Raw genomic sequence first — 18,097 nt, 5'->3', positions numbered from 1 at the left:
CTGGAACAGGTTTCCCAGAGAAGTTGTGGATGCCCTGTCCCTGGAAGTGCTCATGATCAGGTTGGACAGGGCTTTGAGCAACCTGATTGAGAGGAAAATGTCCCTGCCCATGGCAGGGGGGTTGAACTAGATGGTCTTTAAATGTCCCTTCCAACCCAAATCATTCTATGATTCCATGATTCTATGACCAACAGTGAAGAATTTTCACGATATTGCAGTCTTTAATCCAGTACTTCATAAATGATGCTCACTTCAGCTGACATCATATTATCACTGCAATACATTATTGCAATAAAATCAGTTGATCTTGGGGTGCTTTCTACACACTGTAAGAGGATATAAATGCTACATTTATACAAGTAATATGCTGTAAGAAAATCAGAATTTCTAAAGCTGTTTAGGTTTATGTCAGTGGAAGTTGTTCCTAGGTGTGTGAACATACTGTATATTGGATTAAAATGAGGCTAATTTTGTGAACAGGACCTAGGACCATGGAGTTCCACAACCAACTGCTCTAACATTTAGATCACAGTTACACTCCTCTTACCTTTTCCTGTCTCAATGGTTTTTGTATTCCTGGCTGCCCAGTGTCCTAGCTTTAACAGCAGACATGGACCACATTTTTAGCTAAAGAATTAATCTATGTGATGGTTAGGGAACTCTCATTATGGATACTGACTCCATGATCTAGAACCAGTTTCCTACTTACAATAATAAACAAAGCTTGGGATGCTAGACAGTACCTGCTGAAATCAAAGTGCTTCGGTAGTTACTGGATAAACATCTTTTGAAAATTTCTTTGTATTTTGTAGCTTGATGCTTAGGTCCTGACTAGAGCTAGATCTGTTTCCATGAAATAAAGCGAGAAAATTCTGGGGATAAGAATGCAATTTTGCAAAATGTAGCCAAGAAATCAAATTTGAGGATAGATAATCTACAAATACGACTCTAATTTTTTGGTTTAGTGTTCCAAAAATGTTATCACACCAATTTGCTGCACATTTAGGTCAGAATTTTTCCTTGTTTAAGTGTTTGGTGCAGAATGAGATAGTTGACCTTGTTGGAGGGGGGACAAGAAGATCAGAACTGGCAGTGATGTGTGGAAATGAGAACTAGAGAGAAAAAGTGAAAAACTTGAGGGAAAGTGTTTGTGCTGAAAGACAAAGTCTAAGTTTATAAAATGGACCGATAAAGCTGTTAGAATTGCAAATGAGGAAATAAGGCTGGGAGGCTACAAAGAAGTCTGCTACGCTGTGGTTTCGTCCTTATTGAAATAATTGTGGTGAACCGTGGGAAATGAGGTTTGAACCACCCTATGAGATAATTTTTTGAGACTGTGGAAACTTGGGAGGATGCAACTCAGTATTAAATCAGAGCTATGATAGTTTTCTGAGTTCATTGAAGAAATATAAGTGAAATATTTCAAAGTTTATTAATTAATTTTTTTGAATATTGTATTCTCGTAGAGGAGTTGGTAGGTTGATTATCTGTCTGAATTCAGGATGAAAATAAATTTGAAAAAGAGTGAAATATTTCCCAAAGGTTCTGTAACTTTAAATCCAGATTTTTAGTTATGGTCCTCATTAGACATGGAAAGGGTAGGAAGCATGATGCCGAGCAAAAGAGGCTCATTTCTAGAGGGTATGTGGGTCACCTTTAGTGAACATGTAATGGTAAAGGGAGAGTAGCGGTTTACTTTGAACTCATAATTAGCTGCATGGGTTCAGCAACTTGGAAGCAAACCTTACTGGGCTAATGGAAAATAGTAATGGAAGGTAGCTGGCTTTTGGGTGATTTGTGCAAAGCCTATGTCTAGGGGCTGGATGAGGAATTTTGTATCTGCATAAGTGTTGGGAATGTTTAGATTTATACTCAAACTTTGCCACTGCTACCAGTCTCTATTTAGAGCTGTATGTAGTTCTGCCACCTGCAGTTGTGACATTCCAACTTGTGTTGTAATCTTCAGAGCTAAAACTACACAAGGGAGAAAAAAGTAGCAGATGGAGTCATGTCATTTACACTGAATGCTGCAGGAAAGGCAGCCAGATCGCAGCAGATCAGGGGGAAATATCCATTTTTGTCACTAAGCAGCAGAAGAAAAAATAAATCACAGATAGAAAAGGATTAATTTCTAAGGGACCAGCTATTAAATGTAGCATGGAAATTAGACTCTATCAGAAGTTTGCAGAATATAACTTGACAAACTATATGCAACAGTGAATTATTACTTTAAACTCATAACCCAAGGCTGCAATGCAGGGATCGAGAAGGTAGAAATTAATTAATCAGCAATCTAAGCTGAGAGCAATATTCACTTTTAGATGTCTGGTGACCAGAAGTAAGGACACCAAAAGGACTTACATAAATTATAGGTCACTGGAGAAAACAGCACTCAAATCTGTGAAGGTCTCAATGTTAAATGCAGAAGTGGTGTAACAAGATAAATAATGAGTGTTTAATGATAGCAGAAAAACAATAATAACCTGCAATCAGATGGATAATAAATTATGGACAGATGGTAGTTGGTATCTGCAAATATTTCACTGTCCCATCTGCCTTCATCCATTGGTATCATTTTAACTTGGATTCCAAAAAAGATGCTTTTATCCCCCCCTTTTATTTTTCAAAATTCATTATTAGCATCATGTTGTGTGAATTTGTTTCATCGTTTGTTATGATACATCACCAACAGGCCTTCGTATTGTGAATTTGCAGCACTGGAAGAAAGCCAGGGTAATTTTGGGTTTGCACATTTTTGTCTTAAAAAATTTCATAAAGTGAAACTTCCTCTGTAAAGAGCATTTTTATTGCAGAAAACATATTGGAAGTTTCACCTCAGTCAAGCAATGGTATGACTTTGAAAGTAAAATATATTTTCCTGTCCAAATAAATATACTATACAAACATAGTAGGTACCTTGACAAACAAACAGCATTCAAGGACAAAGTGTATATTCACATTCATTTAGTGATGTTGTTAAAATTACCGATAGATATTTAACTTCATGGGTCATGAATGGAGAATAGGAATTTTTCTGACTTGTGGTTAAAGCACAATTTCTCTCTCAAAAGACCAAAATGAAACTTTTTTTTTTAACATCCTCTTTTTTATGTTTTCATATACATTGTTGTTCTCAGCTTGAGGATGCTGAAAAATCTCTCTTAACCTGAATCTTATTTAAAAATAAAAGGAAAAAAACCACCCCACTTTCTAAGAGTTTGTACAAGGGGATAAAACAGTAGGAGAGGGCACTTTCTTTGTAATACCACTCTCCCTAGTAGGCAAGAGGGGAAGGAAGGAAAGAAAGAGAGAACTTCAACTCATTTGAAGCAGGCTGTCCATCAAAGACACCTGCAGTTCCTCAGATGCAATCATTCATCACTACCATCCTACTAGAGGAAAAAAGGGGTTTTATAAGCAACTTAATGAGCTTAATACCCAAATCTGACAGAGCTTAGCCCCAGGTAGCTGAGTTCTGAAATGGTGGTCTTAACAGCTTTATGAAATTCTATCTTTTTGTAGTGTGGGTGGGGATTGGGAAAGGGAATTGCGAGGGCATCTGTTTTGTTCCTGTAGTATTCAAGGATAATAGATAAAGTTAAGGGTCAGTTTTCTTTCATTAATAAATTCATGCCAAACTAATATGCTAATATCTTATTTAAATCAAGGCATATGAATTTGCATACTGTAGTGTTCTATATCCCATTGAGATCTTCACTGCCTCAATGTTCTGCGTTCTCCTTGTGCTTCAGTTTCAAGGGCTTTTTAACCTCTGGAAGAATTTATTATGTGCATTCCAGATGGAAAAGAAAAGAAAAGCCAGTTTATTATAACACATCTAAAAGAATTATTAACCTTTCACATGTGAGACACAAGACAAAATCTATGGTATTCATACACCAAGGAAATTTGGGTAGATTAACTTAATTTTTGAATTGATAGATTTAAGTATATGTTAAATAGATTTCTAATAAACTTGCACAAAGGCATTAAACCGTACAAAATAATCAGGAAGCAGGAGACATCTGTGGGTTGGGTTTTTTCCCCTCTGATTTGGGTTTTTTTGAGAAAATAATGTGTTTAGGACTTTAAACAATGAATGGTAGGTAGGAATGAATGGTAGCAAACAATATTCTGAAGTGCTTCGATTTGTGAGACTTTTGCAGAAGCATCTCTATTTGGTGAAAGTAGCGTTATACCTGTGTCCCAGAGTATTCAGGACAGTGACACTTTTTGCATGTCAGGTCTGAGGAGCAGTCACCCCACGGAATAAGGAAACAAGTAATTAAGGAAAGTCATTGAGAAATTTCAAAAAAGCCCCAAAGCAAACAAAACTCCATGTATTCAGTTAGGGGTAATTTGAAAGAAATCCAGTTATCTTTCCATATATTTCTATTCACAAGATGCAACTCTAGAAAATGAAACCTTCAGGAAAAAAGTAGCCTACTTGCAAAGAAAGAGTTGCCAGAAACATAAAAGGAACTAGATCCCAGAAGGTAAGATGAGTTAGGACGAAATAAATACCATTGAAAACTCAAATGGAGAACTAAGGATATTGAAACTGATAAATTGAAAAGACTTATGAAACCCAGCAGAGAGATGGCAGGGAGACTTGTTTTGGAGGGCTTTGAATGAACCTGATAATGAGAGGTGAGTTAATTTTGAAAGCAATAGTTCAATTCTTATATGCTGTTCTGAATAATGAAAGATAGAAAGTTAATTTGGGGTTGGTCCAGAAATGGATTGGAAGAGATCATTAGAATAAGTTTGGTGTAAGATGGTGAATCAGTATCTTTGCTGCTGACATGTTGTGTGATCTTCTGCAGCTCCCAAGTTTCAAAATCTGTTTAGCTGGATTGTGTAATCTTGTTGAGTATTTAGTTTTTTTGTGATAATTATTAAGATGTAATATAAATATGTAGAGACTCATTTTTCAGAGGTTCCAAATACTGGTGGCTTCCTCTGAGAATATAATGCATGCCTCCCCCCCTTCAAAATATGTATACAAGGGATCACTTTCTAAATACTTCAGTTAACATTTTTGCATTATTTATAGGTAATTAAATATAACAGTGAGTAGAGGTGGCAAATGTCCACTGTATTTTCTATTCTGTCCTCCTGCCAGCACTTTATTCTATCAAAACTACATTACTTTTCTAAGATCCAGCCTATCTCTTCTCAGAGCGTTTCCCATCCTCCTAGGAACAAATATGGTCATATCCTGAAGCTGTAACACTGAAACAGATCACAGAGCTTTTCCAGATTTTTGACACATGCTACAGTGCCTCTCTGATAAGATTGTGCAGCTTGTGTTACTTTCAATTTTGCATGTTTCAAACACAAGTGCTGACTTAAGGCTCTGGATGTTTTGGTTCATGTCTCTGCACTTTAATTTCATTTACCTGTCTGTTTCCTTGCCAAAAAAGGCATCTGACTTGTGTGCATGCCAGTTCATCATATGCACTTAATAACACTAATTTGGTTTATTTCATCATAAGCTATGCTATTTTGGTACAGTGCTCCATTTCGCACCCTTCTTTCTCTGCCATACAAGTATTCTTTCTGTCTCATTGTCTTCAGTATGTAAAAGATTAGTTAGGATTTAACAGAAGATGTCAGTCTTTCTCCTTACCACCTTGTTTAATGTCCAGCTATTAAATCTTAATAATACTGATCTTACTTATATGAAGAACATTTCCTTGAAATATTTTCTCATTTTTACCATAGTTCTAATTTTTGATGATGACAAACCCTCATTCACTACTTCATTACTGACACTTCCCTTTTGTCACTGGCTCTTCTGCCATGGGAAGACCTAGGATCATTTTTTTCAACTGAAATATTGAATGATATTTTGAAATATCTTTTTCTGGTGTAAGTTGTAAGCTAGACTCCTGTGTATAGATGGGCTTCACATAAGTCTTGTTTAAAGTTCATATTTTATGTGAAGAGGACAAAATTAAACCTTCTTTGATCTGCATTTCTATAATATTTTTTTTAAAAAACAAGCTTAGTAAATAGCAGTGTTTGGGTTTTTTGGGGGGTTGGGATTTTTTTAATATATTTACCCTCAGTGATTTAGATGCACTTCTGTTTTTCTGATTTAAGGCTGCCAGACAGTAATAATGATTGCACACCAGATAGATATTCTGATATTTTGGTAGTTCTACTTTTCAGATAAACTGGTGAACCAGTTGGTTGAATTCTGTGGAATATGTTGTAAATACAACAGTTCATCTTTTCTCATTTCATCTGCCGCAGCATTGCAACAACAAGATTTGTTTGCTTTTGAGACTGTGGGAACAGGCAGAGACAGAATGGCATTTTAGTAGCATTTATACACTTTCCACTCCCATCATTCCTGAAGCTGAACATCTATGAGAAATCATTTCATTGACTAATACCACGTATTTATATTTTTATTCTGTTTTACATTTAAAAAAAGAGTCCAATATATAATACTTTTGTTCCAGTCTTAGAAATTAATTATTTTTTTTTCATATTAGTCTTCTGGGCTTTAATAGCAATCAATCCTCATTCTTTATATAAAAATAGGTAAATTAAATTTCCTCTTTTAACACATTAAACAGTGTTAAATTATTTCCTACTGATATTTTAAAGAGTAATTTCCTCATTCTTTACAGACTTTGGAGGATAACAAGGGACCTAGTTTTTTAGAAGCCAAATGTGGGCTGCAGTGCATTGGTCCACACATGATACTTCTGAACTATACCTTGGCATCTCTTTCTTGTTTCTAAGAAAAAGCTTTCAAAATGTTAATAGGTGTAAAGATTTCCGTATAATGTGATCCTTATCAAATAAAAATCAAATTTTCCTTCCAATTTATAAAAGAAGAAGTCATCAAGTTAATCAACTTGTGCAAGTCAAGATAATTTTCGTGCAATGCACAGCTAAGCTTCCGGATACCTGGTCGCAGAATATGATGGACAGTGAATACATAAACAGGTTTACTAAGAGCTGAAATGCAGATGTAATCTTCAGGTAGGGTTACAAATGGAAGAGAGGGCTTACCGGAGGAGATAGCACTCTATCTTGACCTGTTCTTAAACTTTTTCTCTATTTGGAGTCAGTGGTCACTGTCACATGGGAGACTGGGCTAAATGGATACCTGGGGACACATGGAGGACTGTTCTTCTCTCCGTTAATTTTTACCTTGGCAATGCAGCCAAGGTAAAAGCCAAAGCAATGAGTAGCCACTGATGCCATGAGACCTGGAATGGGCACTGATACGGTGGTAACTGGACACTCAACTCTCAGGTCGTTCCCTTGGTGGTCAGGGAAACACCTCACCCTACTCCCAACCCCATCTTCTGGATAGCAGGAGCAGGTTTGACTCGTGTGATATGGTCCTAACAACAGGTGTGGTTTATTGTCCTGCTCCAGCTGTGGTGATCAAGCACAGGGCTGCTCCACAGGTACCCCCCGACACCACCAGTCACATGGTTACATGCTCTGTTGTCCCTTTTTTTCCATCTCTTGACCCTCCCTTTCCACTGTTGTTCTACTTCTCTTTCCCTGCCCTTATCTTCTCCAAAACAAACATCCAGCTCTAATTACTTTTTCCTTATTTGTCCCAGCTGTGCTACAATAGTACCCAAATTCAGTATTTTTGACAACATGACCTAGGTAATCTCATCCTTATATCGTATTGCTGGTACAGTTACCTGGCCATAGTTGGTCTTTCAAGACTGTACTTTCCAAAAGGTCCCCAATCCTTCCCTCCAAGTACCTATGCAGTTTGACTGTGTCTCCCTTTGACCTGTGAAATCCAGCCAACCCTTGTGGCATTAACTGTAACACGTCAGCATGTCACTGGTTTATTTGTTATGTCCAGCAGTTTCACGTCCAGTAGTTCTCCATGCCAAGCCAGTTAGCTCAGCCTCAGGCCAGGGACAAGCAAGTGCCCTAGTAATTTACCTGCAATCCTAACAGAGCCCATTGCCATTTTTCCCCTAAGTCAGTTTCTCAAAATGCTGCTTAAGGGATTAAGTAGGTGATATTATTCTATATATAATTGTTAATGTGATTGATCCCACCACCTTTCCAATTTAATTATAATTATTAAAGTGGTAAGAACATAATTTTATTCTGTGAATGATGTCTTAGTGAAGGCCAGATTGCAAATTTCTCTTTCATACTGGAAGGGCCATGTTTAATTCCAGTCAGTGGAATTATATGTTCATCAGTGGAAGAAGCTCAGGACTGAGCATCCATGCACATCTGCTCTCTGCATTAGTTTACAAATGTAGACTTATTGGATGTCAGTGGAGAAAATGTTAATGGCAAACAAATGTGAAAATCACAGAAATTAATATTCATGTAAGCTTTATTTTGTGTTTGCATATGTGAATATTCATTCTGTGACCATTTCCCCCTAGTTTCTCTCCTCAAACTGAGCAAGAAGAATAACTGATATATAAAAATAGGATAGGAGATAAATGATGAAAATATTCTACTATATATTTCATTCTAACTCTTTGCCAGAAGATCGTAAGCATGCTAAAAGTTTACATAGGTTCAAAGGGAAGCAGTAAAAAAGGAAAGTTACTAATTACCTGGGAAAAGTTCTGGCTCAAGAGCAGCAAAGGGCTGAAGACTAGACGAACAGCTGAGCGAGAATATAAGTATCAGATAGGCCTGCCCTGTTCCCTTCTCCCAAGGATCTCCTACTGCCCACAGTTAGCAGCTGGGTACTGGCCCAGGCTGATCTTTGGTCCAAGACAGTGTACTGCTTGTAATATTTGTATGGTTTAAAAAGAGTCTTCCTCCCTGAATATAAGCTTCTTTTTGTTGTTGTTTAAATAGTCTTTGAAATTCCCATTTAGGATGGCATCTAGAGAAAGGATGTTCAGACAGATAAACTGCCAGGTGGTTGGGTTTTTTTTCCCGTCTGCATTAATAATTGTGATCATTCAAATATGGGACAGGAAATGCAGCATGCAACTTACCTGGGCAATCACCACAAACAAGAGAGCTTGATTTCTGAAAAAGTTAAATTCCATAAAAAAAACCCTAAGGTTTTTGAAGACACTGAGAACAAATTTGAAAAACAAACAAGCAGAGAAAATTGTGATCTGATTTTTTGGCAGGGGAAAAAAAAGGAAAAATAATCAGATAGCTTGTTTGGAAAATACTCATCAATCAAGAATCAAAATTAAATGACAGAGACAAAATGAAAGATGCAACAATCTGAACTCTATTGTTGAAAGCCTTACAATACCTTTCAATCCCCTAAATATCTGTACAGTTCTTATTCGTCAGTGTAACTTCTCTTTCTCAGATTTCTATTCATTTTTACTCATACTATATTTGAAACCCAAAAGCAAGTGCAGCTTACCTTACTTCTGATTAAGAGTATAACTTATATCACAATTTAATTCTACCATATGTCTTGGTTTCAGCTGGGACAGAGTTAATTATCTTCCTAGTAGCTGGTATAGTTCTGTGTTTTGGATTTAGTATGAGAATAATGTTGATAACACACTGAAGTTTTTAGTTGTTGCTAAGTAGTGCTTACACTAAATCAAGGACTTTTCAGTTTCCCATGCTCTGCCGGGCGCATAAGCAGCTGGGAGGGAACATAGCCAGGACAGCTGACCCAAACTGGCCAAAAGGATAGTGAGGGATTATGAGGCCACACCTTGAATACTGTGTTCAGTTTTGGGTCCCTCACTACAAGAAGGACATTAGGTTGCTGGAGCGTGTCCAGAGAAGGGCAACGAAGCTGGTGAAGGGTCTGGAGAACAAGTCTTATGAGGAGCGGCTGAGGGAACTGGGGTTGTTTAGCCTGGAGAAAAAGAGGCTGAGGGGAGACCTTATCATTCTGAAAGGAGGTTGTAGTGAGGTGGGTGTCAGTCTCTTTTCCCAAGTAACTAGTGATAGGACGAGAGGAGGTGGCCTCAAGTTGCACCAAGGAAGGTTTAGATTGGATATTAGGAAAAATTTCTTTACTGAAAGGGTGGTCAAGCATTGGAACAGGGTGTCCAGGGAAGTGGTGAAGTCACCATCCCTGGAGGAGTTAAAAAACATGTAGATGTGGCACTTCAGGACATGGTTTAGTAGGCATGGAGGTGTTGGGCTGACGGTTAGACTAGATGATCCTAGATGTCTTTTCCAACATTAATGATTCTATGATTCTATGATATTCCATACCATATGACGTCATGCCCAATATATGAACTGGGGGTAGTTGTCCGGGGGGCAGCAATTGCTGCTCAGGGATGGGCAGGGCGTCAGTCAGTGGGTGGTGAGCAATTGCATTTTGCATCACTTGTTTTGTATATTCTTTTACCATTATTATTATTATTATTATTATTATTATTATATTTTATCTTCCTTTGCTATCCTGTTAAATTGTCCTTATCTCAACTCACAGTGGTTTGTTGTTTTTTTTTCTGATTCTCTCTCCCATCCCACCGGGGGGGAGTAACCGAGCTTCTGTGTGGTGTTTTAATCCCCAGCTGGGATTAAACCACGACAGTATTTTTTGGTGCCCAACGTAGGGCACAAAAGGTTGAGATAACGACAGATCTGACCAGAGAATCTTAAAACAAATTTTGTCATAAGCATTCATTATATTAGTTTAGTAGTCGCTGGTCACGATGTTGATTTATGTGCTCTCAAAGTTGTTGTATTTGTTCTCAGAGTTGTGTTATGTAACACCTTCCTTGCCGTATATACTGTTTATCAGCATTTATGTGCTGTTTGTCACCTCTGGGAGGTGGATTAAGGTTATCGCTTTGCTGTACTGTGTAACACTGGCTTATGGTATGATAAAATTGTTGATCATGAGATCAATCTGGTATTTGTACTCAGCAATGCTGTCACGTCTGTACTTCAGGAGCTATCTATTGGAAATTATTAATAATTACACTTTTTACTTTTTCTCCTTGGAGAGCCAGCCTATGGGGGAGACACCTTCCTCCTTCTTCCCCTTCTCCTCCAGACTAATTACAATAGCTCTTGAGAATTTTGAATATCCTTGGGATATTCAAACCAGCATGTTCCTATTGCTATGTCTCCTGAATGTGTATCAGGTCTTGCCTAGGGTTAAACAACTGTTTAAGAATACTGTGGCTACTCCAACCCCTGTGACAGGCACTGCGGTTACTCCAACTCCCACGACAGGCACTGCAGCTACTCAAACCCTGGCAACAGGCACCGCAGCTGAACCATGCCGGTATTAGTTGCCTCATACATAAGAAGAAATCTTGGAAGTGGAAGTCAGCTCATTCCATAAGGGATGAAGAAGCTTCTCCTAAGAGGGAGCAGGAGGAAGAAATGAATGAGGCAGACTACTCTGAAGCAGGGCCATCACGAGAACAGGAGGAGGGAGAGGAAGAATTCCCCGCTTCCCTCCAAGGAAGAACTCGGTGGGAGGGTTCCTCCTCTTCCTCAGAGGGAGAGGAAGAACTCATAAATAAGAGACAGTAACCACCCAATCCCTATGCCTTAATGAGCTGAGAGATATGCCAAAGGATTTCAGCTGTCGTCCAGGCAAGCGTATTGTCACCTGGCTGTTCTGATGCTGGGATAACAGGGCCAGTAGCCTGGAATTAGAGGGTAAGGAAGACAAAGAGCTGGGATCCTTTTCTAGGGAAGGGGGCATTGGCAAAGCGATTGAAAAAGGGGCACAAGTCCTCAGCCTCTGGAGATTACTCCTGTCAGGCATGAAGGAAAGATATACGTAACATCTTCAAGGAAGAAGTTATATGTCACTCAGGCAAGTGGACCACCATGAAGAGAGGTATCCAGTACCTGAGGAAATGAGCCGTGCTGGAGATGATTTATAGTGACCTGGACAGAAAGCAGTTATCCAAAGATCCAGATGGAGTCAAGTGCATGCGACCCATGTGGCAGAAGTTTGCATGGAGCGCACCATCATTGTATGCCAGCTCATTGGCAGTAATGACCTGGAAGGACGGAGAGGGACAAACGGTGGATGAATTGTCTGGTCAACTCTGGCAATATCAAGAAAGTCTCTTTTCCTCCCTATGGGCCTGCATGTCAGCTGTGGAAAAACAGCTGGACATGCTAGCCGTGAAACTGTCCCAGGAGTTCCAGCAATTCAAAGAGAATATGTCCTGCTCCTCACCTGTATGGATCAGTATCTCAGCTCTTAGGAGTAAGCGTCCCTCTGCTCAAGAGAGAGGAGACAGTGGGTGTACACCATGGGGCACCCTGTAGTTTTACCTACGTGACCATGAAGAGGACATGAGGAAGTGGAATGAAAAATCTACCTCAACCCTAGAGGCACGGGTACATGAGTTGCAAGGAAAAACAATCACACAAGGGGGTTCTTCCAGGAAAATTGCTGCTGCAGTTTCCAGTGGGCAGTTCCCCAGACAGAGTAGAAGGGCGGATCTTATTCCTGATCTTAATAAAGGGACTCCTGACTAATACCTACAGAAAGTGAGTAAGGAATACTATGACCAGGACTAGAGGGGCCCTGCTTCCAGCCAGGAGGAGGAAAGGGACAACCAGGTTTACTGGACTGTGTGCATTCAATGGCCTGGCACATCAGACCCACAGGAGCATAAGGCTCTTGTAGACACTGATGCACAGTGTACCCTAATGCCATCAAGCAATATAGGGACAGAATCCATCTGTATTTCTGGAGAGACAGGGAGATCCCCACAGCTAACTGTACTGGAGGCCGAAGTGAGCCTAACTGGGAAGGAGTGGCAAAAGCACCCCATTGGGACTGGCCCAGAGGCTCCGTGCATCCTTGGCAGAGACCACCTCAGGAGAGGGTATTTCAAGGACCCAAAAGGGTTCCGGTGAGCTTTTGGTATGGCTGCCTTGGAGACGGAGGAAATTAAACAGCTGTCCACCTAGCCCAGTCTATCAGAGAACCCTTCTGTTGTGGGGTTGCTGAGGGTCAAAGAACAACAGGTGCCAATTGCTACCACAATGGTGCACCAGAGGCAATATCGCACCAACCAAGTCTCCATGATTCCCATCCATAAGCTGTTTCATTGACTGGAGAGCCAAGGAGTGATCAGTAAGATTCCCTCACCCTTTAACAGTGCCATATGGCCAGTGCAAAAGTCTAATGGAGAGTGGAGACTAACAGTAGACTATTGTGGCCTGAATGAAGTCATGCCACTGCTGAGTGCTGCTGTGCCGGACATGCTAGAACTTCAATACAAATTGGCGTCAAAAGCGGATAAGTACTGTGCCACAAATAATACCACTAATGTGTTTTTCTCAGTCCCTTTGGCAGCAGAGTGCAGGCCACAGTTTGCTTTCACTTGGAGGGGCGTTCAGTACACTTGGAATCGCCTGCCCCAGAGGTGGAAACACAGCCCCACCATTTGCCATGGACTGATCCAGACGGCACTGGAACAGGGAGAAGCTCTGGAACACCTGCAATGGATTAATGACATCATCGTATGGGGCAACACAGCAGAAGAAGTTTTTGAGAAAGGGAAGAAAATAGTCCAAATCCTCTTGAAAGCCGGTTTTGCCATAAAACAAAGTCAGGTACAGGGATCTGCAGAGGAGATCCAGGTTTTAGGAATAAAATGGCAAGGTGGACGTCGTCAGATCCCAATGGATGTGATGAACAAAATAACAGCCATGTCTCCACCAACTAGCAAAAAGGAAACACAAGCTTTCTTAGGCGTTGTGGGTTTTTGGAGAATGCATATTCCAAATTACAGTCTGATCGTAAGCCTTCTTTATCAAGTGACCCTGAAGAAGAGCCATTTCAGATGCTGCCCTGAGCAACGACAAGCCTTTGTACAAATTAAAGGGAAGGTAGTTCATGCAGTAGCCCTTGGGCCAGTCTGGGCAGGGCAAGATGTAAAAAATGTGCTCTACACTGCAGCCGGGGAGAATGGCCCTACCTGGAGCCTCTGGCAGAAAGCACCAGGGGATACTTGAGGCTGACCCTTAGGGTTTTGGAGTCGGGGATACAGAGGATCCGAGGCCCGCTATACTCCAACTGAAAAAGAGATATTGGCAGCATATGAAGGAGTTTGAGCTGCTTCAGAAGTTGTTGGTACTGAAGCACAACTCCTCCTGGCACCCCGACTGCCAGTGCTGGGCTGGATGTTCAAAGGGGGGGTCCCCTCTATACATCATACAGCTGATGCTATGTGGAGTAAGTGAGTAACACTGATCACACAAGGGGCTCGAATAGGAAACCCCAGTCACCCAGGAATCTTGGAAGTGATCATGGACTAAGCAGAAGGCAAAGATTTCGGAATATCACCAGAGGAGGAGGTGACTGTGCTGGTTTTGGCTGGGATAGAGTTAATTTTCTTTATAGTAGCTAGTATGAGGCTATGTTTTGGATTTGTGCTGAAAACAGTGTTGATCATACAGAAATGTTTGAGTTGTTGCTAAGTAGTGCTTACACTAAATCAAGGACTTTTCAGCTTCCCATGCTCTGCCAGGTGCACAAGACGTTGGGAGGGGACACAGCTGGGACAGCTGACCCCAACTGGCCAAAGGGCTATTCCATACCATATGGCATCATGCTCAGTATATAAAGCTTGGGAAGAGGAAGGAAGCGGGGGGATGTTTGGAGTGATGGCGTTTGTCTTCCCAAGGAACCGTTATGCATGATGGAGCCCTGCTTTCCTGGAGATGGCTGAACACCTGCCTGCTGATGGGAAGTGGTGAATGAATTCCTTGCTTTCCTTTGCTTGTGTGCGTGGCTTTCACTTTACCTATTAAACTGTCTTTATCTCTAACCCACGAGTTTTCTCACTTTTACTCTTCTGATTCTCTCCCCCATCCCACGAGGGGGGGAGGGTGAGCGAGCGGCTGTGTGGGGCTTAGTTGCTGAGTAGGGCTCCATCACACGTGGGGCATGCTGAAGAGGCCCCACTGTATAATAAACTGCCAGAAAATGAGAAGCAATATGCCCTGTTCACTGATAGGTCCTGTCGTCTTTTGGGAAAGCATCAGAGGTGGAAGGCTGCTGTGTGGAGTCCTGTACGACAAGTTGTAGAAACTGCTGAAGGAGAAGGTGAATTGAGTCAGTTTGCAGAGGTGAAGGCCATCCAGTTGGCTTTAGACATTGTGGAATGAGAAAAGTGGCCACTGCTCTGTCTCTACATTGACTCATGGATGGTGGCAAATGCCTTGTGGGTGTGGTTGCAGCAATGGAAGCAGAGCAACTGGCAGTGCAGAGGCAAATCCATCTGGGCTGCCGCATTATGGTAAATTATTGCTGCCCGGGTAGAGAACCTGGATGTAAAAGTACGTCATGGAGATGCTCATGTACCCAAGAGTCAGGCCACTGAAGAACATCAAAACAACCAGCAGGTGGATCAGGCTGCTAAAATTGAAGTGGCTCAGGTGGATCTGGGCTGGCAACATAAGGGTGAATTATTTATAGCTCAGTGGGCCCAGGACACCTCAGGCCACCAAGGAAGAGATGCAACATATAGATGGGCTCGCGATCGAGGGATGGACTTGACCATGGACACTATTGCACAAGTTATCCATGAATGTGAAACATGCGCTGCAATCAAACAAGCCAAGCAGTTAAAGCCTCTGTGGTATGGAAGGTGATGGCTGAAATATAAATATGGGGAGGCCTGGCAGATCGATTATATCACACTCACACAAACCCACCAAGGCAAGCGCCATGTGCTTACAGTGGTGGAAGAAACCACCAGATGGCTGGAAACATATCCTGTGCCCCATGCCACCGCCCGGAACACTATCCTGGGCCTTGAAAAGCAAGTCCTATGGGGACATGGAACCCCAAAAAGAATTGAGTCAGACAATGGACTCATTTTCAAAACAACCTCATAGACACCTGGGCCAAAGGGCATGGCAATGACTGGGTATATCACATCCCCTATCATGCACCAGCCTCCAGGAAAATCGAATGTTACAATGGACTGTTAAAGACTACACTGTGAGCAGTGGGTGGTGGGACATTCAAACATTGGGATACACATTTAGCAAAGGCCACCTGGTTAGTCAACACTAGAGGATCTGTCAATCGAGCTGGCTCTGCCCAATCAAAACTTTTACGCACTGCCAAAAGAGATAAAATCCCTGTAGTGCACATAAAAGACATGCTGGGGAAGACAGTCTGGGTTACTCCTGCCTCAGGCAAAGGCAAGCCCATTTGTGGAATTGCTTTTGCTCAAGGACCTGGGTGCCCTTAGTAGGTAATGCGAAAGGATGGGGAAGTCTGCTGTGTACCTCAAGGGGATTTGATTTTGGGTGAAAATAGCCAATGGTTTGAATTGTATAATGTTAATTGCCATATAATACTGTATGTCATCACTTTTATGGTTGCTATATGCCATATCAATAGTACTACAGTAAGAATCACCCACATTAATGAAGAATGCACTTTGATGAAACCAAGCAAAGTGCATCAGTGATGGAACCAGAACTGACTTCAGCATGCAACAGTCCAACACCACACACCATCTCACCTGCCCAGAAGGACTGTTATGACAGATGAAGCCCAAAGTCATGGACTAAATGAACTCAAGGGACATTTTAGAGGGATGGCCCATAGGCCAAGGGAATGATATCTGTGTGTATATATCAAAAGACAAGGAAAGTGGTGGTGATTAATTGGAATGTATTGGAAAGCGTAGGACCTGGGCATGACGTGAATGGTACAGAATAAGGGGTGGCTACTGTCCTGGTTTCATCTGGGATAGAGTTAATTTTCTTCCTAGTAGCTGGTATAGTGCTGTGTTTTGGATTTAGTATGAGAATAATGTTGATAACACACTGATGTTTTTAGTTGTTGCTAAGTAGTGCTTACACTAGTCAAGGACTTTTCAGCTTCCTATGCTCTGCCACGTGCACAAGAAGCTGGGAGGGGGCATAGCCAGGACAGCTGACCCAAACTGGCCAAAGGGCTATTCCACACCATATGACATCATGCTCAGTATATAAACTGGAGGGACTTGGCAGGGGGGCAGCCATCACTGCTCAGGGACTGACTTGTTTTGTATATTATTGTTATTGTTATTATTATTATTATTCTCTTCCTTTGCTGTCCTATTAAACTGTCTTTATCTCAACCCACAGGTTTTACCTTTTTTTTGCCGAGTCTCTCCCCTATCCCACCGAGGGGGTGGGGGGAGAGTGAGTAAGCAGCTGTGTGGTGCTTGGTTGCCGACTGGGGTTAAACCACGACACCATATTACCATTTTAAAATAATCTTATTAACACTCTCAATATGCTTTTGCTCATAAGCTATACTTGTATTTTGAGCAGCCTGTCTACCGATGCAATTCAATGGGTCAATTTCAGAAGAACATTGGCATCAAAATAAGCAAGCTGAGATCTGTCCATGTTTGTATCTATGCAGATGGCATCTGCAAGATAAGGACTTTTTTGTGAGCAAATGGATAGTTAGCCCTGTTTGAACCTTGCTCTCATGGCAGTGTTTCAAGACCAGCTAACTTAGCCATGTTCCTCAGAGAACAAGCTACCAAGTGAAAGCCGAATTCCATGAAGCAAGTCTGCTGAATTGGCTTGTCATTACTTCTTCAAGAAATATCCAGTACTTGAAATCTCTTATCTGTATTGGATGTTTTCAGATGCTCCATTTTAATTAAGTTGTGGGCTAGAGACTGATATTATATAGTGTGGGTCTGTCTTATGTTCTTCAGTAGTTAAGATTAGATGCTTTTAATGCTCTCTGAATGCCTTAAAACCTAGTACAGATCTTTCATCCTCGTTAACACTTCACAACCTGTTTAGTATATACAGAAAACCAAGACAGAGTAATTAAGCCTTGCAGAAGTAACGATTAGCACTCCTTCTGACAGCAGCCAAGAATGAATGTCTAGCAAGGCGTGGATCTGTTGGAGGAGGTCCAGAGGAGGGCCACAAAAATTATCAGAGGGATGGAACACCTCTCCTATGAGGAAAGGCTGAGAGAGTTGGGGTTGTTTATCCTGGAGAAGAGAAGGCTCTGGGGATACCTTATTGCAGCCTTTCAGTACTTAAAGGGGGCTTATAAGAAAGATGGGGACAGACTTTTTAGCAGGGCCTGTAGCGATAGAGGACAAGGGGTAATGGTTTTAAACTAAAAGAGGGTAGATTTAGACTAGAAAGAAAGAAGACATTTGTTACA

Source organism: Mycteria americana, chromosome 1 (genome assembly GCF_035582795.1).
Source record: "Mycteria americana isolate JAX WOST 10 ecotype Jacksonville Zoo and Gardens chromosome 1, USCA_MyAme_1.0, whole genome shotgun sequence".
In the NCBI taxonomy this organism is placed as follows: domain Eukaryota; kingdom Metazoa; phylum Chordata; class Aves; order Ciconiiformes; family Ciconiidae; genus Mycteria; species Mycteria americana.
The sequence above is the reverse complement of the archived record's forward strand: the minus strand, read 5'-3'. Positions refer to the sequence as shown.